Source organism: Borostomias antarcticus (genome assembly GCF_949987555.1).
Source record: "Borostomias antarcticus genome assembly, chromosome: 33".
In the NCBI taxonomy this organism is placed as follows: Eukaryota; Metazoa; Chordata; class Actinopteri; order Stomiiformes; family Stomiidae; genus Borostomias; species Borostomias antarcticus.
In genome coordinates, this window is record NC_140266.1 from 1,479,650 (window position 1) to 1,507,320 (window position 27,671).

At 46.0% G+C, this 27,671-nt stretch overlaps 1 pseudogene across 1 annotated transcript in view; it reads left to right on the forward strand.

Moving 5' to 3' along the window:
- The first annotated feature begins 842 nt into the window (after window positions 1-842).
- Window positions 843-27,671, forward strand: part of LOC311327718 (disks large-associated protein 4-like) — a 30,628-nt pseudogene continuing 3,799 nt past the window's right edge. The window contains exons 1-9 of the transcript in view: window positions 843-2,075; window positions 2,652-2,866; window positions 4,567-4,656; window positions 5,753-5,909; window positions 7,220-7,475; window positions 8,150-8,302; window positions 23,714-24,150; window positions 25,099-25,187; window positions 26,693-27,225. The product of the transcript in view is annotated as a disks large-associated protein 4-like (transcript). The remainder of the gene's footprint in view (window positions 2,076-2,651; window positions 2,867-4,566; window positions 4,657-5,752; window positions 5,910-7,219; window positions 7,476-8,149; window positions 8,303-23,713; window positions 24,151-25,098; window positions 25,188-26,692; window positions 27,226-27,671) is intronic.

Below are 27,671 nucleotides of genomic sequence, written 5' to 3' on the forward strand. Positions count from 1 at the left end.
CTGCATCATCAAAGGTGACAATTATTTGGAGGTTTCCATTTTCCCAAATTCCGTCATGAACGGTATTCATGGGACTGACAACTCTTAACGAAGCAGAGGTACAGTTACAGCATGTTTGTTTAGAATATAGGCTATGCGGTACATTCTGGAACATCTGAACATTATTCTTGATACGGCTTCTATGACTCGGCGCCGGTCGACACATTAACTCAACTTGAATGTGTTTGTAAACGTTGTTGTGAGCGGGCAGAGTATGGTTTACTGAGTGAGTAGCAGAAAACACCAGTGTGGTTTCTTGACTACATGTATAGCAAATACAAGAGCTACAGTACTAGGGCTACGGCTGTGGATGACTGCTAGGATGATTGTGGATGACTGCTAGCTATTGTTCACGTTCTGAAGACAGAATGCACCCCGTCAACGTTTTTGGCTACAAACACGGCATTGTTCCGATTGGTTGGTGTTGTTTTCGTCCACTTCCAGTGTTGCTGCAGATGTTGATGGTGGGAGGTGGTGGGAAGCTGCCGCACTGAGGCCCAAATATTCCCTCCACAGCTTTATGAGTGTGTGTGTGCGTGTGTGTGTGTGTGTGTGTGTGTGTCCACGTATGTCTGAATGTATGTAGGCATTCTGTGCTTGTGTCTTGGCACAACCGACCGTGACCTTCCTCATTTTCTTTCTCTCTCTCTCTCTCTCTCTCTCTCTCTCTCCCTCTCTCTCTCTCTCTCTCTCTCCCCTCCCTCTCTCTCTCTCTCTCTCTCTCTCTCATCCCTTAGGCCACTCATCTCTTCCTGGCCGGGGAGTCTTCTAGAGGGAGGGGGCTCCTCCTCTCTCGGACCACCATGAAAGGCTTGGGCGCCAACCGCAACCGCCACCTGTCCGACTCCTGCGAGCCCAACTCAGGACCCCCGGAGCCCCTCTACCCCCACCAGACCGCCACCCTGTCCAGGGGCCCCTACCTCCTCAGCCCCACCATGGACCACTACGGGACTATGGACCCCCACCTCTACCCCGGCCCCAACCAGGGGCCCCTGCCTCCAGACTGCATGCTGCCGTTCAACAACCAGCTCTCCAACAGCAGCACCTTCCCAAGGATCCACTACAATTCGCATTTCGACCCGTCGGATTTCTCCCCTCCGGAAGGGGATCGAATCGGGCGGATGAGCGCGGGCGCCATGCCCGCCTCCATGTCCATGGGGACGGGCGTGGCGCGGATGAGCGGAGGGGGCGCGGCCATGATCACCAGCGGTTCCGCGACCATCTCGCACGGCCCCAAGAACCGCCTGCCGCCGAACCTTCTCGACCAGTTCGAGAAGCAGCTGCCGGGCGGTCGGACGGACGGGTTCAGCACGCTGCAGTTCCACCGGACGTCGGCGGCGGTCAGCGCCGCCAAGCGGACCGACAGCCCCGGACGAATCCGCTACATGCTCCACTCGGTCCAGAGGCTCTTCGCCAAGTCGCAGTCGATGGAGGCGCACGGCGTCAAGGGCAACGTCAACGGCCGCCCGGGCAACAGCGGCGGCGCCTCTTCCGGCGCGGAGGACGGCGGGAAGCAGAACCGACGGAGCAAGAGCAAAGACCGGGGCGTCGCCAAGTCGGACGGGACGGCGCGACGGCGGCCGCGGTCCAACATGTCCGGGTACTGGAGCTCGGACGACCTGGACAGCGCCGACCTGAGCGGCTACCGCAACCCCATGGCCATGATGACCCTGGCGCACCCCGTCGGCCTGGACGCCGGACAGGGGGCGGGCCAGGGGAGGTACGCGGCGCACGGCGGCTACAACACCATCAGCTCGTCGAAGAGCAACGCCGAGATGAGGTACCAGGCGTCGCCGCCGGGTCCCGGGGGAGGAGGAGTCGGGAGCAGAGTGGGGGGCGGGGGAGTGGGAGGAGTCAGGGGGAGTATGACGGTGAACAGTGACTTCGTGAAGGGAGGTTCCTGGTCCACGCTGACCATGGGTCAGCCCAGACAGGTACTGCAGAAGGGCTCGGCGGCCACGCTGGACAGGTCTCTACTGAAATCCAAGTCGTGCCAGCAGGACCTTACATGCCAGTACCTGCAGGTCCAAGGGAGGGTGAGTACCGTGCGGCTGTAGCTCAGTTGGTAGAGCGGGTCGTTCAATGATCGAAGGGTCGGCGGTTCGAATCCCAGCTCCGACTGTCCACATGTCGAAGTGTCCTTGAGCAAGACACCTAACCCCAAATTGCTCCCAATGAGCAGGTTAGCACCTTGCATGGCAGCTACCGCCATTGGTGAATGGGTGAATGAGAGGCCATTGTAAAGCGCTTTGATTGCCACTAAGCTGGAAAAGCATGTTTACCATTTACAATTTGTGCATCTCCAGTGTTTGCGTGTCAAAGTCACGTTAGCTAAATCGATAAATCTATATTATTACCATCTAATATAATGTTAGCGGTGAGCGACTTGTCCGGTGTGGTGTGTTTGTCAGAATGTGAATGTTAATTGTGAATGTTGTGCATTCTTGTATTTATGTTTTTCTACCCTTAGTGTATATTTATTACGACTAGTCTTTTACACTTTATACTTTAGATATACTTTTATTGTTCTGCACCTTAAAGGTTTGCTCTTCCAATTTCGTTGTACTAATGACAATAAAGACATTCATTCATTCATTCATTCATTCATTTAGGAGGAGTGGAACAACACGTTGGGACGCAGCGGCGGACCCAACGAGATCCCGTGTCGGCGTATGCGGAGCGGCAGTTACGTGAAGGCCATGGGCGACCTGGAGGACAGCGACGACTCGGACAGCAGCCTCAAACCCTCGCCCAAGAGCGTGGCTCGCCGCCAGAGCTACCTGAGGGCCACTCAGCAGTCCCTGAGTGACCAGCCACCCCCGCGCAAGTGAGACCACACTCTGTCACCGTCACACGGTCATGTTTGATGTTCTACAAACGCACACGTCAATCAGTAAAAAAATGAATAGATAATTCAGCATGCAAACATAGAAAAGGAATGTGCAAGGAAATTTAAGGAAGGAAGGAAGGAAGGAAGGAAGGAAGGAGGGAAGGAAGGAAGGAAGGAAGGAAGGAAGGAAGGAAGGAAGGAAGGAAGGAAGGAAGGAAGGAAGGAAGGAAGGAAGGAAGAACTGTCTATCAGTGAGAATATTATTGTACTTTGTATTATTGTACTTGTATTATTATTGTAATGTATTATTGTACATTTACTCCAGTCTCATTCACACACACACTCACACACACACACACACACACACACACACATACACACACACATTACATTACATTACAGTCATTTAGCAGACGCTTTTATCCAAAGCGACTAACAATAATTGCATTTAACGTAGGAAAAGCTAATGTACTTCTACTTGTTAGAACTGCCAAATGCCTCTCCTTTCTAAAACAAGTGATTAAGAGCATAATCAAGTGCTGAAGCTAAAGTGCAAGAATAGCAATCTAAAATGCACACACACACACGCACACACACAGTCACAGCCAACGGCACCATCCCAAGTACAGGTGTGACATGCACAGCGTAGGCCGCTAGGTTTTATCTCTTGCCAGTTAGCAGTCCCCTGCATACTAAAGATCCTGCGAACACACACACACACAGTCACAGACAGACACACACACACAGACACACACATACACACACACACACACACACACTCACACACCCAGTTAGCCAAGCTGCGCTCACTCAGGCGTGGGATGAAGCAGCGTGGGACTCCTCCTCATGCCAGGGCGCCGATACGGTTTCCTCCGCGACGGTCTGCAGACGTTCCCGCAACAGAACCGCTTGGCCGGAATGATCCAGACAGCCCTGTTACTGTCCCACAACATGATACGGCTGCCTTATGCTAAAGGTCTAGACAGTGAATCACCACAGACTAGCATCATCTCCCTTCAAAATGACTGGGTCCTCGTCCACCATTATCATTGAATTACATGCTTTCTGAAGCAGGGAAATGGACTCCCTCTACACAGAGGGCTTCACTCTCCACCTAGCATACTCAGAGGAGAAGCCGCAGTGGGACATGTTATACTTATATACTTATATATTATACATATTCTTACAAACACTTTCCAATAATGATGACAAACAGTAAAGACGCATTTTGACTTATTTATCCCTCGCAAATGTGGGATTAGAACATCGGGAGTTTCTACCCTTGTTATTATCACCTTTGATTACAGGAAGTAAGAGTTAATGTACATGTCAGCAGTTTGGGTAGTTATTTGGGTCAGACCAGAACCAAACTGCGTTAAACTGAGTTAAAGAAGCTGATATGAGCGGTACTGAGAACTTCAGTAAATAGCCACAAGAGGGCAGCATCCTAAAAAGCTATCAAGAGTCAGACTTACACAACTGCTCCTTTAAAGTATTATACATTCATAGATTGATGGATGATACTTTAAGATAGTATTTGGGGTTGCGAGTAAACAAACAGAAAAGGTCCTCAAACTTGAAGAAGCTACCTAAATGATACAAATCCAACACTAACCCTACTTCCCTACTGCCAAAACCCCAAACGTCCACCCCCGCTTTCCCTTGGTGGAATGCCCCACCCTGGTTGGTGTGAGCAGCAGAGTCCTGGATTACGCCATGCTGCAGGGGGAGCTGGAGGCGCTGTGGTCTCCCCTCCGCAGCGTGTCCTCTCTGCACCAGCTGGGCAGGTTAGTGCTAGTCTAGCCAATCACCACCAAGGAGGCTTATGCTTATGCTTACATCTGATTGGTCGATGTCCGATCGCTCTATCAATCAGTCCTTTTTTCAGCTTTGCCCCCTCAACCATGCCATGCCAAAAGCCAACATCACGCCACGGCTTACAGCCCACTCGACGCTACAGTATCCGCCCACACCGCCCGCCCATCCTTACACGGGGAACACCCCCCCCCCCCCAAAGGTGCCGCGGAGACCAGTTGGGTACATGCCAAGGGTGCCCCAACTGTGCTCAAGGACCGTCACATGACAGTCAAGTCATGTGTGCCAACCAAGAGAGGCTAACAGCTCTACAGCAAAGACATCTCTTTACCGGATTTGGGTTTTGATTGTTTGATGCTCTTCGGTGTTGGTGAACTGTACACACGCTTCAGCTAGAATCATCAGCTTTGCCTGCTTAGGAGCTACCTGTATACCGGGGAATACTGTAATAAAATGTGGGAGATTCATCGACTTTTGGGCCATGATGATACAGCAGTTCAAGTGATGATGAGGTTAATGACGTTGAATTCTCTTCTCATCTCTCTCCCACTTCATCTGTTTTCGGCCTTTACCCTATCCTCCACTCATCTCAACCTCTCCTCTTCACCTCTGTTTTATACATCGCTTCTTCCTCCCTTCCGTCTTGACCTGGTCTGTCTTCCCTATTACCCTCATTTCTCTAACCCTCTCTCTCCTTCTCAACTCCTGCTCTTTCCCCTCTACCCTGTCACCTCCCTCGTGATCTCACACCTCCTCTCCTCCCCTATCTCCTCCCACACCTCCTCTCCTCCCCTCCTCTCCTCCTCCCCCCTTCCTACCCTTCCTCCTCTCCTCACACCTCCTCTCCTCCCCTCCCCTCTCCTCCTCCCCCCGCCCTACCCTTCCTCCTCTCCTCACACCTCCTCTCCTCACACCTCCTCCCCTCCCCTCTCCTCATCCCCCCTCCCTCCCCTTCCTCCTCTCCTCACACCTGCTCTCCTCCCCTCCCCTCTCCTCATCCCCCCTCCCTACCCTTCCTCCTCTCCTCACACCTCCTCTCCTATCACCCCCCCCCCCCCCCCCCCCCAGCTGTCTTCCATCTCTGAGAGAGCTCTCCTCCGCCAACCGTAGCCTGGACAACCTGGACTGTGTCGGGGGTCCGGGGGACCCCCCCTTCTCTCACTGGAACGAAGAGGACTTCAGCCAGGCCTGCAGCACGTTGGGCCGCAGCAGCTGCATGGCCCAGGTCAGAGGTCACCGCCAGGTCAGGGGTCACCGCCAGGTGGGGTAGGGAATCGCGGGGAGGTGTTTTGTTTTCATTAAGTAACCTGATTCCGTTCACTCCCATAGGAGCAACTGCAGGCCCATCATGCCCCACTGCCCCCAAAACCAGCCCACCATCATCCTGTGTCTCTCTCTCTCTCTCTCTCTCTCTGTGGCAAATGAATGAATGAATGAATGGTTTATTTCGGTTGAATAGTTTATTTCACACCTTTAAGGCTTAGCTCTTATTAGTGTCACAAACAGATATATGCATACTTAACTACATCAATCCAAATCACACCATACATTAAACAAAATTGACCAAAAAAGGAATAGGCTGAAGCCAAAGGCTTATAATTGCCTATCGTATCCTAAAATATATATATATATATGTATACACACACAAATCAATGCTAATCGGTGCCCCCATGCTGAAACAGTGTGTTAGGCTGTATAGCTATGTACTGTATGCAGCCTGACGACATTCCAGATCACCAGGAAGCGCTCACCCTTGATCTCCCTTTCACTCTGACTCTCTCTCTCTCTCTCTCTTTCAGCTGTCATTATTCCCAGTCCTTTGATTGGCTGCCACCGGTGGCATGTGACAGTGCCATCTGCGTGATTGACAAATCACTGTACTTGTCACTTTTCCTCACCTCAACACCATGTTTGGCTCAGAGTCAGATCGTTAATTCAGCTTGTTAAATTCTAAAACGCCTTGATGTACCTGGCTGATCCTTTTTGTCTTGAAAGGATATGCTAATTTTTCTCTGTTGTCAGAAACATATCATCCATCCATCCATCATACTAGAAATACCAATCATTCCAATGTTGTTTTTTCATAATCATCAGTTTACATGAAACAGCTCTGGAATACTAATAAATACAAACCGAATGCTGATGTCTGCAAATCCCCCAAATCATAGGATTCAGGATACAATTCACAGCATCATATTCATAATTCACAGCATGTACGTAGTAAAATGAGAGTAGAACAGGATGTGTTTTTATTGGGTCACTGTCACTTATGTCAGAGGCCCACTCCCAGTGGTCACTGCAGTGTGTCCTTTAGGGTCGGTTTGATTGTTTCTCCAGCCCAACTGAATGTGTCACACAGGCGGGGCTAATCCTCTAACAGACAGCCTCAGCTGTGCTGCCTTAGTGAGACCCACCATAGGGTAAAGCTGGGGACGCATTTTCCCCCTCAGTCCAGCCATGCAACACCGGGCCCCCCACGCTACCTCTCTGCCAACCAGCGCCAGCCATGCCAACACGCATCTCTCCTCCTTCCAGCTCCGGGACTTGGACATGACCCAGCGCTACTCTGAAGAACGCTGCTCTGAATCGGCGTTCCGAGATTCCCGCTCCCATTCCCAGGAAAACTTCGACCCCCCGGATCTACCCATGCCCACCTGCTTCCGATCCCGAAGCCACAGCTACCTGAGGGCCATCCAGGCCGGCTGCTCCCAGGACGATGACACCGCTTCCATGGACTCTGACTCGCCGCCGCCAACCGTCACCACCGTTCGCACCTATAGCACCAGCACTGGTGAGTAGGCTAGCCAACAAGAGACTTGGGTCAAATATGTTATATATTGGGAATTATTTGAAATGCTTGAGTGGGCTTGATTCGTCTTGTTGGCATGCGTAGTTGGCACTATGAAACTCATTCCAGTGTCTTTAATGAGCTAAATCAACCATGCCACGAAATATTTCACATAATATTTGAAAAATGTATTTAATCCAGGCTAGGTAGGTTATGTCTTGTCTGTTAAAGGAAGTTTGGTTTTCCCAAGGAAAGTAATCATTAAAGAGTGATCTGTTGGGAGGTGACAGTGTGACCAACTGGCTGTTTCTTTCCTCACACATTGCATTTTTTACAATATCTGCCATCTTGGAATGTATTTTGATGGAATTGTGATTTGGCGTCAGTGGGACCTGGCTGATTATCCCGAGAGAACATCTACAGACTGTGTTCAGAATAACAATCAGGCCAGCAAGGAGATAAGCTATAAGCGAGTAAGATGACTTGAAGTAATGGTAACTTTTCAATGTTTCAGTAGCCTCCATTAATTGCCAAGTTGTGATCCAACTCTCAATCGTACTCCCACAAGTGACGACAAGAACAGTTTTGATTCGGAGCTGTGTATGTCGTCCGAGCTGCTCGAGACTGAGCACCTCAGCACTTTTTGGCTCCAATGCCGCCTTTCTTGCCTGCGCCAGGAGAACTCTCCCTTCCATGGAAGATTTGGAAGGAACAGTTTGGCTCTTACCTGACAGCCAGCGGACTGGACAAAGCCCCTAAGGAGAAACAACTTGCGATTTTCCTTCAGCGTTTGGGGGCAGAGGGACAACGCATCTTTTCCACACTCCCAGGTAACTTGTGTTGAACCTGGCCCCCCTCTCTTCCCCTGCAACTCTTCCCTAAAAGAACACATTCTCCTTCAATTTACCCACAGTGGCACAATAGGGTTGAAGAAATGAATTTGGCCATAACTACCTGACATTGTGGATGTCATGTCTCTGTCCTCCTCTGTCGACAGTCCACTCAAACAACAAAAGGGTGCTATTTAGAAGCCTTTGCAACAGTTGAAGAACCCTCTTCAAACTGTTCCATATAGGACCCTTCTCAGGTCCATAAGGTTCTATTATATAATCCTTTTCTGGTCAGAAAGACTGCTTTAGGGTTCCAAATAGCACTTAGAAGGGTTCTATATAGAACTTTTTTTCAGAGAATGGCTCTGTTGTTACAATGGGTGTTATATAGCACTCCTACACTGTATGACCGCTATATAACAACTAGAGTGTGTGAGTAGGCTACTTTGAGTATAATGAAAACCATGAGTACTTTGAAACCCACGATCTCCCAAGATAGTTGTATATATCTTCACCTTGGCCTGTAAGAAAGGGCAAGGTGGTGCTACTACCATATTGCGTAGACTTTTCAAGTGTTCAAGCTGAAGGGGACGGGGGAAGTGTTTCTGGACAAGGCCAAACCAGTCTGCCATCTGGTCTTCACAACAGTCAGACAAGCAAAAAGTCTTCGCAACTTGAAGATTCAGAACCCTCTGGGAGTCAAGAAGCTTTATATTCACCAGCCAGACAGAAAAGAAGTGGACAGACTGGACACAATGGTCAATCGACTGCCTGAGAATGTAAATCAAGGCATTCGTTGAAGATGGAGATGTACTGTACCACACAAGCAAGAGCTTATAACGCCACTTCCAGTGAACTGCTGGACTGGTTGGCAGGTAAGTGAGCTGACAGGTTTCTAAAGATGACCAAGTTGTGCCTGAAGCACATCACACATCGTCAAGAATTGACTTTGGATTTCTCAAGAGGACACTGTCTTGTCCATATTGTTTGTTTGCATGAGATGCAAAAACCTTTAATTGGATCTACCGGAGATTGAATGAAGGGCGTCATCAATGTTTTGGTTAGGGCTTTTTGCATGGGTCAACAATGACTGTATAATTACCTTTCACTGAATCACGAGACACTGACTCAGAAGATGCCAAAATAGAAGGGCAAAAAATATACTAGGCTACCCACAATCCTATTGTGCAACAGAAATCTTTCCACCAATCAGAGATGTTGTTTTTGGCAAACCCACCCCAATAGCAGAACCTAGGACTAGGCCTACAACTGGCTAAATTGACTATTTGAGAGGACACCTGTGCCACTGATTGTTTGATTGGTTTCCACCTGTCTTGTTGGTCTGTGTATATAGCCTAGCCTACATGTAGCTCCCCCAGTCCAGTTCTTTGTCTGTTCATTATTTGTTGTAGCTGTGCATTGTCTCTGGTGTTTCCTGTGTCGTCTTGTAAGCTTTGTCTTTTGTTCTCCACTTATTGTGTGTAAACATTGGTTTTATTGTTTAGTCTTTGGTCTAGTTTTTACCCCTGATCATCTAACTTCCGTAGTGTGACGTATTTCCGACGCAAACAGGCTATGAGGGTGGGACATATGTTTAGAGGAATTTGATTGGAACATTGACAAGTGGACGGGTTTTAAGAACTTTAGACAGATTCGATAGAAGGATAGCGTTGATTGACGGGTGGATGTCGTGAAATTATTGGCCTAAAATCTAAGGTACCTGTTGTCGTAATTGCACGTGACCTAACGTTTTCCAGGAAGTAAGAAATTATATAAGATTAGCCTACAACAAAAGTAGAATTTTGTAAAAAAAAAAAAAAAAAAAACATGCATACATCGTTGAATAGGTGAACACTATGACCAATTATGTGAACCAAAATGGGACAGAATGCTTTTTTCATTTCTGTGCGACTTTAACATTTTGTGGAAAATGCTGAAACATCCATATTACATACACTTATGACAGATTTACATGCAATCTTGAGAGCTTAAGTCATAGTGGGAAACTATCTATAGCCTAGGCTACGGCTTCTCAATCACGCCGTGGGCCGATCACGCGAGACTGCAGACGAGTGCTTCTCCGCACGTGCTTTTTTTTTTATTATTATTTTTTATTGTATAATTTATTTATTCTTGTCCTTTTAAAATAAAAATGACACATTTAAATGTTTTTTATTAATGCGAAATAGTGATAAATACACATTATACAATACAAATAATGCATACAAAACAATCACTCAGCCATTAGAACAGAGACATTCCATATGAAATGAATACCAGGGGGGGAAACGGCATCAAATCAGACATAAGTCAGTCTACAGAGATCTTAAAATAGGTAACGTTACACTCAGTTGAGTTACTAATATACTGTAGTGTAATTCTACAGAGAGCTATGTTCTCCGCACGTGCTGTAAATGTTGTTCCACATCGCGGCGCTGCTGTCGCGTGACTGGCCACGCCCCCGCCCCCCCGCTGCCTCGGTTCACAATGCAAAACAATAGAAGGTATGACCAACATCTCTCATGTCTTATTCTTGACAGAAGCTGTATCGACTCGGGTCGTGTTTACATCCTCGAGTAGGCCACTGTAAGTTTGCGTTTATGAGAGCCATTTACATGCTTTATTTTGTTAGTGTGTTTTGACTGTTTATGCTTGCAATAATGTTGCAATAATAACTACAACAATCCTCCCACCTAAGCACTTATTATATTATATTGCACTGTACTTTAGATTGTGATTCTTGCACTTTGCCTTCAGCACTAGATTATGCTCTTAGTCACTTGTTTGTTTTAGAAGGAAGGCAAGGCAAGGCAAGGCAAGGCAAGTTTATTTATATAGCACATTTCAGCCACAGGGCAATTCAAGGTGCTTTACATGAGACATTAAAAGCATTAAAACAAAAAGCAAGACATTATAGACATTTAAAACAAAAGGCAGGACAAATTAAAAGCATTAAAACAGTTTCTACAATCAGGTACTTCAAAGAAGGGAAAGAATCCAAAAATATGCTCAGATCAGAAGAGTCAACATGAAGTAAAAATAGTCATTCTCAGGATAGAATAGAATAAGAGGACATTTGTTTAGAAAAGAAAGAAAAGCAAATCGTCCCTTTTTTAGTAACGGTAAGACATTAACAGCCCACTGTAAATACTGTGACTCCAGCTGTGACTGTTCACTAACGCACACATGTGACTGATCACTAACGCACACGTGACGGACTCATTCATTGCTAGTTTCCCCGGTTGCCCTCTAGTCTCTCAACTTCAAGTAAACTGACTGACTGAGTGCACGTCTAACCAGGAAGTCTAACCAGGAAGTCTAACCAGGAAGTCTAACCAGGAAGTCTAACCAGGAAGTCTAACCAGGAAGTCTAACCAGGATGTCTAACCAGGAAGTCTAACCAGGAAGTCTAACCAGGATGTCTAACCAGGAAGTCTAACCAGGAAGTCTAACCAGGAAGTCTAACCAGGGAGCCTAACCAGGAAGTCTAACCAGGACGTCTAACCAGGACGTCTAACCAGGAAGTCTAACCAGGAAGTCTAACCAGGAAGTCCAACCAGGAAGTCTAACCAGGAAGTCTAACCAGGACGTCTAACCAGGACGTCTAACCAGGACGTCTAACCAGGACGTCTAACCAGGACGTCTAACCAGGACGTCTAACCAGGACGTCCAACCAGGAAGTCTAACCAGGAAGTCTAACCAGGACGTCTAACCAGGACGTCTAACCAGGACGTCTAACCAGGACGTCTAACCAGGACGTCTAACCAGGAAGTCTAACCAGGACGTCTAACCAGGACGTCTAACCAGGACGTCTAACCAGGACGTCCAACCAGGACGTCTAACCAGGACGTCTAACCAGGACGTCTAACCAGGATGTCTAACCAGGAAGTCTAACCAGGAAGTCTAACAAAAAGCAAGTCATTATAGACATTTAAACAAAAAGCAGGACAAATAGAATACAGGAATAAAAGTTACAGTGCAGTATACTGATAAACATAGCTCCTCTTAGAAAGCAGTGGCAAAAAGAAAAGTCTTAAGGCTTGTTTTAAAAGAACCAAGAGTTGCAGCAGACCTGCAGTTTTCTGGAAGTTTGTTCCAGATATGTGGAGCATAAAAACTGAATGCTGCTTCTCCATGTTTTGTTTTAACTCTGGGGACAGAAAGCAGGCCTGTGCCAGATGACCTGAGGGGTCTGGATGGTTCATAGCATATGAGCAGATCAGAAATATATTTTGGCCCTAGACCATTCAGTGCTTTATAAACCAACAGCAGTATTTTAAAGTCAATTCTTTGACAGACAGGAAGCCAGTGTAAAGACCTTAGTACTGGTGTGATATGCTCCACTTTCTTAGTCTTAGTGAGGACTCGAGCAGCAGCGTTCTGAATCAGCTGCAGCTGTCTGATCGATTTTTTAGAGAGACCTGTATACATGCCGTTACAGTAGTCGAGTCTACTGAAGATAAACGCATGGACAAGTTTTTCCAAATCCTTCTGGGACATAAATCCTTTGATCCTTGATATATTCTTCAGGTGATAGTAGGCTGACTTTGTAATTGATTTAATGTGGCTGTTGAAATTCAGGTCTGAGTCCATGACTACACCAAGATTTCTGGCTTCGTTTGTGGTTTTTAGCATTACTGATTGAAGTTGAGCACTGACTTTTAATCGTTCTTCTTTGGCTCCAAAGACAATTACTTCAGTTTTATTTTTGTTTAGTTGGAGAAAGTTCTGGCACATCCAATCATTGATTTGTTGAATGCACTTACTCAGCGCTTGTATGGGATTATAGTCTCCTGGTGATATAGTGATATAAATTTGTGTGTCATCTGCATAGCTATGGTAACATATCTAGGAAGGAAGATGCACTTGTGAGTTCTGGCAAGTAGTAGTACATTGGCTCTTCCTACGTTAAATGCAATTATTGTTAGTCGCTTTGGATAAAAGCGTCTGCTAAATGACTGTAATGTAATGTAAATGTAATGTTGTCTTCCCTTAATATCCGCTGCAACTGGATATCGTCTCTGTGAGTAGAGACGCTCTTGTAGGGACATAGTAGACTAGGCTACTCCTTCTTTAGGAATATTCAAAAGTAGCCTTGCGGTGGTGTATTCTTTCTGATCTTGATCCAATAGCCTACATACGTGGATTGTTGTAGGAATAGGCTCTCCTTCAGCATTTTATTTTTTGCTTATGATTAGTATGAGTCGTATGAGACAAACAGAGTGTGTCATAAATGCTGTTAATGTCAGCTTTCTTTAACTTTTGGGTCGTACCGCTGACAAGGTTACAAGATATTTTCCTTGTTACTTTCCGAAGCAGTCTCTGTCTGCTCATTGCAACATACGATGTAGTCCAAGCAACTTGTCAATACTGGACAGATAACAGACTACACTAACAAAAAGTAATCTAAGGTTAAATGCAAATAATAATAAATAAATAAAAAGATTGTCATTGATTGACATTAAAACAAAGTTTTACCCTACCTTAACCAAATTAGCCTACCTTAATTAAGACTAACACAACAAAATACTGAAATTTGATAGGCCTGCAATCCTACTTCTCTGTCTGCTTAGTGTGTGTCCTCCTCTGTAGTTATATTTGTGATGCCTGGAGGGCCATATTCCTCACCCTTCCCGAATCCAGCGCTGTTATATTGCCTTTGAGCTTTGTATGGGTCTCCGTCATGTCCCCCCCCCCCCACACACACACACACTCACACACACACACACACACACACACACTCACACACACACACACACACACACACACATATTCACACACACACACACACATATTCACACACACACACACACACACACACACACATTCACACACCATAGACACAGCAGTGTGGTCTGCTGCTGACATGCTATGACTATTTGTGCTCTCATAAGGAACTGTTGCTCTACTGTGGGATGTTGAGTAAATGTTGTGGAAGCAGATTGCAGCACAGAGAGAGCTATCGTTGAACCACTACTCACAGACATGAAGCACACTCAGATACGGCTAGGATGGAATGTCAAATTCATCTTGAAAGAGAAAAACGGAGACTTCAAAGTATTTAGTTTTCCCTGTCCCCTGCTCTTTTGATATCGAACAGGCCTTTAATCAAATATGCTCCTGTCTTTATGTTGATGTTTTACAGCCAAGGGCTACCAAGCCTTGTTCCAAGGCTGCTTGCTTTGCCACATTATGCAGCTATTGCCATATTGGACCTTCGAGCAACATCTCTGTTCTCAATGATGAATTAATGCTCAGATGAATGTCTCCTAGCACCTGTGAATACTTAAACTGTCTCTGAAACATAACTTGTATATCCTAGTATAGAGGCCACTCTGTTGTGATGGCTTACCAATGTACTATTATATATAATAATTATAGTATTCAATAATACTTATCCAGAAGTAGGGCCTACTTATTTCTCACATTGGTAAACTGTCACAACAGACAGTGCACTGAGCAAAGGGCCTTTCCCCAGGAATTGACATGGATATGAAAAGTGTCCGTCGGTGTGGTAGGAGTAAATCTTTTGTGCTGTAAGCTTTTAACCGTCTCGGCAGATGCTGTGTGTGTTATGGGATGTTTTTGTCAGACTGAGTGGCGTGAGGGATGAGGGATGGATGAGGTTGCCAGTGTCCCATGGCTGGTATTAGATTAAGCGATACAGACGAGTCAGGTGGCAGGGCGGTGAGGAGCTTCACAACAGGAAGGGAACTGCCAGGGTGGGAAATTGATTAGAGAAAGGAGAGAGAGAGAGAGAATAGTTTTTCTCTATTACTTTTCCCAATCTTTTTTTTCTCCACTCTTCTTTTCAGCACTCATAATAACTCAGAATCACAAGGGAAGTGCAGTGACTTGACAGCGTCACGCAGTCACGCTGTCCAAAGTGGCCGAGTGGATTTTTAATGGCAACTTCCCTCTGGTCTTGTTGACAGAGTAGTACAGTCTCAACCCCTTGGAATTCTGGAGAGTCTAAGCAAATGTAGAATTGAGAAAAGGTAGATAGGTAGATGAATAAACAATGATCTGCCCTTATTTTCGATAGTTTAGTAGCCATAGTCAAGAATAAGAGGCACTTGGACCTAACTGAGCCTGAGATAAAGGCATACTCATACTATGGCAGAGAATACAGGCTTTTAACTTTATTTTCCTGGAGATTGAATGCCATGGGGCTTTTAGTAGGTCTATCCGTAGTCTACTCTCCTGCTTACATGGATAACAACCCCACTCCGCAATGAGCACCTCTCCATATTTGGAGCCAAGGTAGCATTTGTTTTTCTCTCTCTACAATTACATGAGCCTGCGGAGGGTGCCATGAGCCATTGAAGGGATAGCCATGGGCCAAAATATATCAGCTACACCCCTTGGCTTAGTTTAGTGTGAACGCGGCCTGTTGAGGGAAGCAGACTAGTAAAATCTCAGCTACTCTGTCAGTGAAATGGCGCATTACTGTAATTAGGTTAATGAAGGGATGAACACATCTCGACTGCTTCTTGACTGAACTGCACATCTGGCCTCTGTGCCCTTGATTAACGGTATGCGCTGGCTGGCTGCGCTAGGCTACACTGATCTAATGCCATCTTTAGGAGATTTAGAGATGCAGAGATGGTAAAAAGGCGATAACAAAGTAGGGTTTGGCTCTCTGATTTGAATCGGTTATCTTTGCTTGAAAGTGTAAATAAGTGTTTTTTATGACATTGGATAGGTCATAAAGTGAGTAGTGCCAACACCAACGGAGCATAAATGGTGGATTTGACCCAGTTTGGGGTTTTTCGGGCCATAGATGACGTGCTACCTTCAAAAGTGATGTAAATTATGGGTATGTGGTTAGCCAATTCCCTTTCCAGCAGCTTTCCATGGCTAACTGTTGAGCTAATTCTTGGGAGGAGCTGTTGAGCTTGTGAAGAAAAGACATGACAGTAAATTCAAGTTCTCTCCACGGCTCAGAGTAACAGAAAGTGAGCCGCCCGCACCCCCGAATGAAAAACTCTCGCGCCTTCGGAGGCTGGGAGGACCAGTCCCACCCGTTCATCCCCTCGACCCGTTCTTTTTTGTAATGACAGTGCAAATCACTTGTAAGCTGACACCAACCAACTGGCTCCGAGCGTTGAGCAGGTGTTAAATCTGCCCCCCGTCGCCAGTTCAGCAGCTGCAGGGAAATAAAAAACATGGCTGCCTACATTCCGACACCTTTCAGCCGCGCCCACCCACACCCACCCTCCTCTCCCCCGACGGTTTAACCATCAGGCTGTCAACAGCCATGTAAACGCCTCCTCTTCTCTTTTTTTTACCTTCATCTCCCCCTTCTGTTTGCTGCACCAGTGGCTTCCAGAGCTGGCAGAGCTGAGAAGAGACATACTGTAGGAGAGGGGGACGGTAGGGAGGACAGTATCGTAGAACGTAATGGATGATAAGTCAAGTCAAATGTATTTATGTAGGGGCGCCCCGGTAGCTCACTGGGTAAGGCGCGCTCCATATGAAGGCTAGTCCTTCGCGCGGCGGACCCCGGGTTCGATTCCCGGCTCGGGTCCTGTGCCGCATGTCCTCCCCTCTCTCTCTCTCCCACGTTTCCTATCTCTCTCAAACTGTCCTGTCCCATTAAAGCTGAAAAGCCCTAAACAATATGTTTAAAAAAATAAAAATGTATTTATGTAGCACATTTCATATGACAAGCATAGACTCAATGTGCTTTTGAAGCAAAAACTGAAAATACAAAGGTGATTACAGTACATAAGACAAAAATAAAATAATAGTACGATAAAAGAAAAAGAAAAAATAACCACACACTTTAAAGGTACCCAACGAAACGTGAATCAAAACAATCCGTTATTTGTTTATTTTCGAAAAATTCCTCGATTATATGGTTCCTTGTCGTCTAATAAACATGTTGAAGCACTTGAATGTCTTTCCTACCTTGTAATTTCTTCGCAAAATGATATTTAGCTACTTTTTATGATATTTAGCTACCAGGTCATACAGAACAGCTTGCTGAACTCCGAAAAGCTTAGAACTTTTATCTTAATTGATAAAAAAAATTGTATAACCCTCTTCTGGACTCAAAAAAAACAACAACAGTAACCCTCCCTTGGACTAAAATTTAAAAAGCATGACCCTACCCAGTTTTCCTCCAGTGACCCCCTCCCATAAATATCGAACGGTCCCTTAAATGCATGCAAACACACACACATACTCTGACTGGAATGCTGGCCTGGGGCCAGCATGTCACATATCTGCCAGTGTGACGACAGGCTTCTCAGCTCCGCAAACATCTCTGTCATTAGAGGAGCAGTAGCAGGCAGGGCCTTCAGCAGCTCCGCCTCCCTCACTCATGGCAGGGTGGTCAGAGACTGGGGGGTGTTCCAGGCCGCTCTTACTTTAGCTTAGCAAAAGTGTTACTTCCTGGTAACCCTTTGTTGTTAATTAATCTGTCCACATGGGAGTTCAGTGTATCAAACAGGCCCTATACAACATAATGACTTCCTGGTGTGAATGCACTTGAATGGTCAATTCGCTTTAATCGCTCAGCCACCATGTCGGTAGTCTAGTTGGGTGAATGTGGAAGTCCCCGTTGACTCCAATGTTAAAAGGTTGCTATGAAAATACCACTTCAAGAACCAAAATATTCAAAATAACAGGCAGAAAACACTATCTGAATTACAAACTCATCATTGCCAGTCTTTCTTTTCGCATTTGTAAATACATGTAAGTGAACGCAGCTGACTGTCACTACTGGCTCATTCGCTAGCATGTATTTACAAACGCAAAAACAACAGCAGTGAACAACTCGTGAGTTCTTTAACACCGTTTTCTCCCAACCAGACTCGCAACCGGATATCACGGAATGTCGTTCCATAGTTACGAAATGTAATCTGTGGCATCGTAAGAGCGGTACGATCTCACTGGACATTTTGTTGGCGAGCACCACGTAATTCCTATGGATTTTCTTGGCACGCACCGCAGAATTCCCATGCATGGAGTTGCGCGGGCAGCGAGCATCGAGCAATCTCCCTTGCACGGCCGTGCGCCTTCCAGGTGCGTAAACGACCAACCACGAACTGGATACAAGTTGGTGATGCCTACCAAGAAAACTTCTGTGAGAACGTCACACTATTACGATGTCATAGATTACATTTTGTAACTATGGAATGACATTCCGCGATAAGGGGTTGACTACCGTCCGTGTGATTAAGGAGAATCTTACTGATCTTACTGTTATTACTGCGCATATTGCTTCCAGATACTGTGGCAAATATTGTTTTCCAGGAAATAACCATCGCAATGCAAGCGTTTGATGCCTCAAGACTGCAGACTTACGGTAAAACAGGTCTGACCGTAAAATTACAAAGACATTGGGTTGTTAAACAATTGCTCAATAGCACGGTACCCATCAAAGGCTTGTGTTGGACATAACCTTCCCACAAGGCCTCACTTTGAAGATCACAGGGTGATTTATTGCCTTGCACCAGGATTCTTCCCCCGAGGCCATAGGTAGCCAGTGATTACCCTGGTATGTCGATGAAAAGGCTGACAGGAAAGTTGTTGTTCCTTGGCTACAGCACTACTCGGGCCCTCTGCCATTGCTTGGCTGAAATACTCTACTGGCAGTGGATAAGATGTATGTCTACTAGACAATGAAGGGTTCATCTATATTGGCCTGAGTGTGTCATAGTTACGCACATGCAAAGATGAACATTTATCTGTTTGCCAGGGTCAGGGGGAAAGACGTTCATGGCGCGGCTGTTCGGTGAACGCGGTGTGAAGCATCCCCTGACATATGACATATATATACCTAAAAACCACGCCCCGGGAAACAAGGTTGGGTTGTCCTCAACAAGGCCGAGGGAACTTGATAGCGTTCACTGAATGGAATGTTTGTACTCTTGCCAGAGGAAACCTACGAACTCAAGGCAGCGTTTTTGAAAGAGATGTACAATGGAGCGACTAGATAAATGTCCGATCTAAGACAAGAGGGGACAAGTTGACAATGTCGTCGCTCACAGCGGCGGCCAAGGCCGGAGCACACGCTGCGCGTCGCTCAATTCAAGGCGTCATTCAATCATCGCCGGTTTGAAGCCTACAGGATCTATTTCAGGCACTTAGTTTTTGTTGTCAGTGGCATTTCTAGAGAAGGTCTCCTCAGTGCCTTGCCGAAGGGCTTCAGGTACAGTACGATTTGTACCAGAGTATTGCTTACGTTGGCTGCAATGGGGTGAGGTGAGAGCTGGGACAGTTCAACAAAATGAATCGTCCTGCTGTGAGTAGATGAGACCTCCTTTTCCTCTGTGAAATACAATAGCCTTAACCGGTATTTTTATAGTAGGACATTTTGGTCTGGTGCATTGTTACGTAGCTGATGATGCCAGTGAGTTTGAATACAGAGAAGATGGAACCAGCTTGCACCCGAGCAAGCAGAGGTTTTGAAAGCAAGATGAAATGCATTTAAAATGGTAGCGTGAGTGAGCTCACTTTCACTTACTTACTTAAGACTACCTTAATAAGTAACATGGGTTTAGCTACACAACAGGTCTTTTGTTTTGGGTGTTTGCTCCCAAGCTCACATGTTTGTGCTGCAAGGATTTTCAAAAGCTCTTAGTGGGGGTTTAGATTTATATCCTGCAAACAACCTAAGAGGGCTCTTAATATTCGGGTTGCCTTGGATTTACAAGGGCAGACAGACCTCAGAGGATTAGACATGGTGAAGTTTGAGAGATGTTTTGAAAGGCTGACATATATATATATTGACATTTCCTCCCAACTTAAGGTGAGCTGTCTGGGAAGTACCAAAAGGTCATAGCTATTATTAACCGTGATTTAGGACAGTGAGACTAGCTTTTCTGCTACACGTCAGGTTCAGTACATCTCCAGGTCCAAATGAAAGCTAGCTTAGCACATCCTGTGGTATAAATAGCTATAAAATATACATGTCTGGGACATAGGTAGATGTGAATTCTATCCACAGACAAATGGCGTGCAAACATGGTCATCCAACGACGTACCACTCGTACACAAACCAAACTCACCCATGTCCATCTTGAGAAGAGCTTGAGGACACATTGGGCCTCATTCACGAACCAAGTTAAGAATTTCTTAGGAAGCATTTCTTCTTCCGTTTCCAAGAAGATTCTGGCATTCACTATTTGTATCACATGTGGGAACTAAGAACAAAATCTACAAACATGGAAGGCAGGTGAGAACTCATCCAGCGGTTTACGAACACGTCGTGAATCAGACGGGAGCTTTCTTTAGAACAGAACTTAAGAAGATATTGGTGAATGAGGCCCATCGTGGTGAACGCTGAAGAAAGCAAGTAGAGACCTCTGGATGCAGAGGATTGTCTAAGGAACTTCCACACACTCTTGTTGAACTATTGTCCACCTGTTTTTAACCTGAACGGACTTAGCTGAGACACAGAGAGAGAGAGCTGGCCCAGATGCCTACGAGGAACCGCACCTCTGGACGGATTCCCTAACAGGGACTCTGGTGAGTCCTTCAAACCCCGGTCCCCTAGCCAGGGTTAGCTGACCATACGGCAGGAGCCAGGTAGGTTTCCACTTCCACGGCCTCCTAGTGTACAAGGTAACAGTGGGTTATACCACTCCACTAGGCTTTAGATAGAGTAGGTTGAGCCATAGGCTAGTAGTGGTGTAGTGTAACATAACTGTCCCATTTACTTTGAGCCCCCCCCAACAAAAAAGTAGCTGACTGAGCAGCTAATTACCAGCTTGCCCAAAATTGGGCTCTGTCGCTAATGCTAAGCTTTCTCTAAATACAGCTTGCCCCATTCTCTGTAAGCTTTGAAGCTTACTTGCGTCAAAGCTTAGAGTGTGGTCCATACAGTGTACTTTGCTTTGACATTTCGCTGAGGAAAATGTGCTGTCAAAGATATGCTAAGCTAATTTGGAATCTTTGGAAGACCACAGAGACGGTACCACTTTGGGGTTGGCAAATTATTTACAGCCTTTGCCAGTTCGATGAGTAATGCTACATTTATTTTAAGCATTTTCAAGGATATTGTGGTTGACTTTCATTTCTGGGTGTGTGACCTACTTCCGTAGCACTTTTTGTGCTGTGTAGCTTTGCTAGCGAATAAGTATTATGGAATGGAATATGTATATTATATGTATAATATTTTGGTCGGGTGACTGTCTGTTTAGAGACCATGGAGTTTATACAGGCATTCATGGCCACTGCTTAGGTACAAAATTCCTTGTGTATCTCTCTAGCACCAAGTCAATTTAGGTTTCCAGCAGGGGATCCAAATAGCTGTCAAAATATAAAAAAGTTTCCATTTTAGAAATCAAATGGCAACCACTCAATGCGCAGTGCTTGTTTACTTAGGAAAATCCCAACGTCACCACTGACTTTCATTGGGGCAAGGGAGGCCTCTGCTTACACAAGATTACAGGTCTTGGGTGACATTAAATGTTTCCACTGTTACAGGTTTCATCGTGCCATCGTGCTATCTTTTAAAAGTCTATCATATTATCAGTATTAATAAATACACAAACGGGCCGAAATATTGTATGCTGTGCACTTTTTGGATTCATTTGAGACTGGGCAGAATGTAACTGTCTTGTACTATAATTGGTCAATCAATCAATCAATCAATCAAAGCTTTATTTGTATAGCGCATTTCATACCCAGAGGCAACACAATGCGCTTTACAGAGAACAAGGGAGGTGGGCATACGACCCACCCCTACATATTCCAGAGGGAAGCAAAAAAAACAGTAATCACCCGGGGGCCAGATAAGTGAGCTGTAAAAATGGTGTACACTGCTGGGTTAGTGAACTTAGTAAACGGATGATCCTGACATATGAACACTTCCTCTACGCTCATCCGTTGCCAGTCCAGAACAGAGCTGGCATTGTGCTCTCTCTATACTCATCCAATACAATATGATGTGATAAAGGAGACACAGATAGGAGGCTGAGAGATAGGACTGATTGGACTGGGCTGCATTGTGCTCAGTAAATGTTGAGTGACATTGAGTGACACTTAACTTGTGTGTAGTGGGTGGAGAGACAGGATAATAAAGTCCTTTGTATAAATACTGCTGCTTCATATACTGCACAGAACCATAGGTCTCTATGTACTATTTGCATAATGGAGTCCTTTGTAAAAATGCTAAGCATTTCAATTGTAATCCTTTCTAGCGGGCATAAGGCTCACAACACAGTACATCACTGTCAAATATTGCTTTCAAAGTATGTGTCAAGTGTGTTGGTTTATGATAGTCTTGCTGACTGGTCCAAATCACTAAGTTTTAAATCTGTGTCACTGTCAGTCTGTGTAGCATGACATATGGACTAGTCACTCTCCTTGCTGCTAAGAACGTATGGATGGAGATCTGCTTTTGAAAGTGCTGAATTTGCTGAAACTATAGTCTGTAACGGCATCCTAATTCAGTTAAGAGAGTTGTTTGTCTTCCCAGTGAGGTTGAATCTATCTCACTCTCTCTCTCTCTCTCTCTCTCTCTCTCTCTCTCTCTCTCATGCACTCACTCACTTCACCCGTGCATGCACATTCACTCAGACTCATCCACTCACTCATCCGGCTGTCATTTTTGGATACACACACCCTCCCATACACATTCTCCCTCTCTATCTCTCACTAACTCACTCATATGCTGTACACACATACACACTCTCTCCTAGTCATTCTTTCCCCTCTCTCTCTCTCTCCCTCTCTCTCTCTCTCTCTACCCTTCCCTCCTTGGCAATCACATCACTCCCAAGGGTTGGAGTCGAGAGCAGGCGTGAGGGGTGGGGTCAAGTGGAATGGGACTGGGCGGTATGAGCTGCCTCGTTCACAGAGCCCTCTTACCCTCTGGGGGAAAAAGGCATCGCGTCTACAGTCGTCAGCTGATGACCCACAGTTCCTGTTTGAACGCAATTGCATTACGCGGGCTGGTGATTAGATTCGGACGCGGATTTAGAGGAAGCGTGTGCGTACTCATGAGAAACCACCTGTGGAGTGGTATGTATGCTCAGTGTTTCACTAAATATGATTTTTCATGCAATAACGATTACTTTCCAGCTTGTGTGGGTGTGCCTCCTTCTAGCAGTAATGTACCATGTCATGGTGTAACAACAAGTTCTGCCTTCTTGAGAATACTGAAGGTGGTCCATGATGGTGGTCCATGATGGGAGTCCATTGCTGCGGGTTTGTGGGGAAGCGTAATCCACCTCAACGCTGTCCCCCTGTACTGTCTAATATCTCCCTCTTTATGACTTATTTTGCGTCTCTTTCAACCTTTGTGTGAACTTTTGAATCTCCATAGAATACGACAATTGACCGAGAGAGACAATGACAAAACTAATTTAATCCTCTCTTCTTCTTCTTCTTCTTCTTCTTCTTCTTCTTCTTCTTCTTCTTCTTCTTCTTCTTCTTCTCCTCCTCCTCCTTCAGTCTCGGCATGCATAACCACCTGTAAGAAGGTGGCGCCCCCTCCCGTGCCGCCCCGGACCACCTCCAAGCCCTACATCTCGGTGACGGTGCAGAGCAGCACCGAGTCCGCCCAGGACACCTACCTGGACCACCACGACCGGCGCAGCGAGGTCAACAGCCAGTCCAGCCAGGCCCACAGCAACTCCTCCGACAGCCTGGACAGCACGCGCGCCAACAGCCTCGCCAGGGGACTCTCCCGCCCCCCCCAGATGAACCTCGTGCCGGTCGCCACCTCCAGGGACCCCGTCGCCGTCAACGCCACGACCAGCACTTCCACCGACACGTCCGATGTCGGCCACGAGCCGCTGAAGACCAGCGCCAGCAAGGGGTGCCTGACCGCAGAGGAGCCCCAAGCGAACGCCGTACCCCGGAGGAAGCTCTCCTCCATCGGCATACAGGTGGGGTGAATCAGTGGTGGGGTGGTGGTTCTGGTTAGGGAAGGGTATAAAGGAGTCTGTATTGTTACAGTTGAGTCTGTTGGAGTATAAATGCATCTGTATTGTTACAGTGGAATCTGTTAGGTTATAAATGCATCTGTATTGTTACAGTGGAATCTGTTAGGTTATAAATGAGTCTGTACGGTTACAGTGCAGTGTTGTGTTGATGTCAGAAGAGTCAGCCGCTGGAATCAGTCAGCTACTGTATATTACTGTATTTTAACTGTGTTAAAAGCTGGAGGAGAGGGAGGAAGTGGAAAATAATCATTTTTTGTGATGTTGTGTTGTATGTTTCTGAGCAATACCTAGAAACCAATGGGCTACTTCCAATCCATAAGAATGATGAATGAAAGTGAATTCAACTCTCTTTGTACCATTTTCCAAACTATGCAGAAAACATTACCTCTGGGCTGATATTTACACTGGGTACTATTAATCATATTTTGAAGAGTAAATCAAGTAGTCAACTGAAATGTATTATGTGGATGTTCAGTTGTGGATAGGAAACTGGCAGTCCATGTTTTGCCATCGTGAAAAATTAAGAACTCTGTGGGGAAGCGTAATCCACCTCAACGCTGTCCCCCTGTACTGTCTAATATCTCCCTCTTTATGACTTATTTTGCGTGTCTTTCAACCTTTGTGTGAACTTTTGAATCTCCATAGAATACGACAATTGACCGAGAGAGACAATGACAAAACTAATTTAATCCTCTCTCTTCTTCTTCTTCTTCTTCTTCTCCTTCTTCTTCTTCTCCTTCTTCTTCTTCTTCTTCTTCTCATGGTTGCCCCAGGTCAACATCACGCTTGCATTTCATTATCTAAGACCCCAGTGTTCATATATTGGGATGGGATGATGGTGGTGATTTTTTCATCCAAATTGAGCTTTTGCACTTTCTGATTGGTTGTTAGGTTGACTGCATTCAGGAAGTCCAGAGAGAGGAGACTCCGCCATTGGCCAGATTCCAGTCAATAGGAGTGCAGGTGGAGGGTGGTTGGCAGTAAGTAAAATCTCTGTCCTAGTCATCATGACACGTCAGCCATTTTGTGTGTAAAAAAAATAAAATATTTTATGCCTATTTTATTCATGACATAGGTGTCTTTTGACACACAGCTGCCTTGTTATAAAGGATATGCAACACATACATTTGAATTACCGTAGTAAAACGTACATCATTTGGAATGTTTATGGTGGTCATTGTTTAGCTCTTGCGGAGTAGTTTGCATAGTTCTCTGGTGCTGTTTTGAATGTCAGGAAGTCCTTGCATGCCACACTTCACACTCCCTATCTTTTTTCCAACTTCTGACCTCCACCTTTCCATGCATAACAGCTTGCAAGACCAGCTGGCTGTACTAAATCCTCCATACAGTACATTGGAATACATTGGGATGCTGTTTTCTGAAACAGTGCTTGTTCAATAAGAAGGGCCTTGTTCTATACAGGAAAGCCTGCTATGGCTGCGCTTACATAACTCTCCAAATGTCATGCTTCTTTTGCAAACACTAGCTCGTATTGTCTGTTAACAATCACATTTAAATGCAAAACATTTATCATCTACCATTTATTAATATCTCCATTAGGCCAGCAAGGTTATTGGCTAGTGTTTTGTTTCCAGGCTGAGTAGAAACTTTGTGTAGACAAGGCCACGCTAGACTCTGGTCGATATTGGCGTATTGATCAGCAGGCGGGTAAGTGCTTCACAGCTGAGACCTTTGCGTGGTTGTTTGTTGGAGGAAAGGCTAGATCCGATTTCCCATAGATCAGTCTGGAGGCGGTGGTGGAGAGGAGGAGGGACAACGTGAAGACCATCCCTCCCCTCTGAGCTGGGGCAGATGGGGAGCTCCTTCAGCCACAGGCTCATCTACCCCAGGGGCAGAACGGGGCAGTTTAGACGCTCCTTTGGGGCAACAGCCATCAGACTGTACAACTGGGCCTGAGACCCTCCCTTAACAGTTAACATTGAAATAGTTATTTAGTTTTCCTTTACATGATTCACTTATCTATAATAATAATAATAATAATAATAATAATAATAATAATAATGATTATTTTTGTTGTTGTTGTTGTTGTTATTGCTAATATACTATATGTATACTTTTTTCTGCATCTTTTGTATTCAGTACTTTTCTTCACTCTGTTGCTGTAATCCCGCCTGGGGATTAATAATGTTCTTTCTCTTTTTATATTTCTCATCTTTTTCTTATTTTACAACTATGGCTTTGTTGGAGAATAATTTCAGGCCAAAATCAGTTCAGTTCTCGTCTTATCAGTCATATCAGACAACAGGTGGTTAACCTAGCAAAACATGTTGCCACAAAAATGAAAATCTTGTTCATATTGAACAAACGTGCATTTCACCCTCTTCATTTCAGTGTTGTGCCCTAACTGGTTATTGTTGTCACAACCTTGGAACGTAATTTGAGACCCTGTCTCTGCTTGCGTGCTGCTTGGATTGACTGCCCTTTTTTGTTTGTCTTATTTTTCGAACCTTGTGTGCATCTCCAGGCTGAGTCGCTCCAGCAGCATGGCCTCCAAGCAGGAGACGGACTCGGACACACAGGATGTCCCTTTCACCTCCTTCCTCACGAGCTCCAACGTGTCCAAGCACACCGAGAAGAAGGGCGCGGCCAGCAGCGCCGGCCGGCCCGCCGACTCGCCCCCGGACCACGGCCCCCCGGACCACGGCCCCCTGGACAACGGGGATCCGTCCAACGACGCGTCTTCGCCGCCTCCGCCCGTCCGGCAGATCCTCAACCGCTCGACCACGCGGAGCAGCTCCGACTCGTACTCCGAGAGCCTGGACCCGGCGCTGGACCCCTCGTCTCTGCCCCCCCCCGACCCCTGGCTGGAGAGCGGGAACGGCAGCGGGGGGCCTGGGGGCCCTCAGAGCGGAGGAGGAGGAGGAGGAGGAGGAGGGCCGCTGTGCCGGAGGGACGGCCACTGGTTCCTGAAGCTGTTGCAGGCGGAGACGGGGCGCATGGAGGGCTGGTGCCAGCAGATGGATCAGGAGACCAAAGACTACCAGCTCTCGGAGGAGGGTAAGACGGAATCAAAACCGGGCCGGAACAATAACGTTTGTTGTTTTTTCATTGTTGATGTTCAGTCAGTCAAACCAGAGCTCGTTCGTTTTCCTCCATGAAACAAGATGCTTCTTCTTCTTCTTCTTCTTCTTCTTCTTCTTCTTCTTCTTCTTCTTCTTCTTCTTCTTCTTCTTCTTCTTCTTCTTCTTCTTCTTCTTCTTCTTCTTCTTCTTCTTCTTCTTAGCTATCCTTTTACCCCCCCGAGCCTGGGGGGGCTGAGGGGCTATCCTTAATCACAGCGACCTGAAATTGCATCGTTTGTGTAGAAATGACTCTAGCACCATTAGTCCACTCTCTACTCTACATACTGTAATCCTCTTTTGTGCCCCATGGAGTTGTTTTGATGAGGCATTGGAAAATCTGTCTGTTGTCTGTTGCCATGACACCCCTCCTTTGTTTTGGTT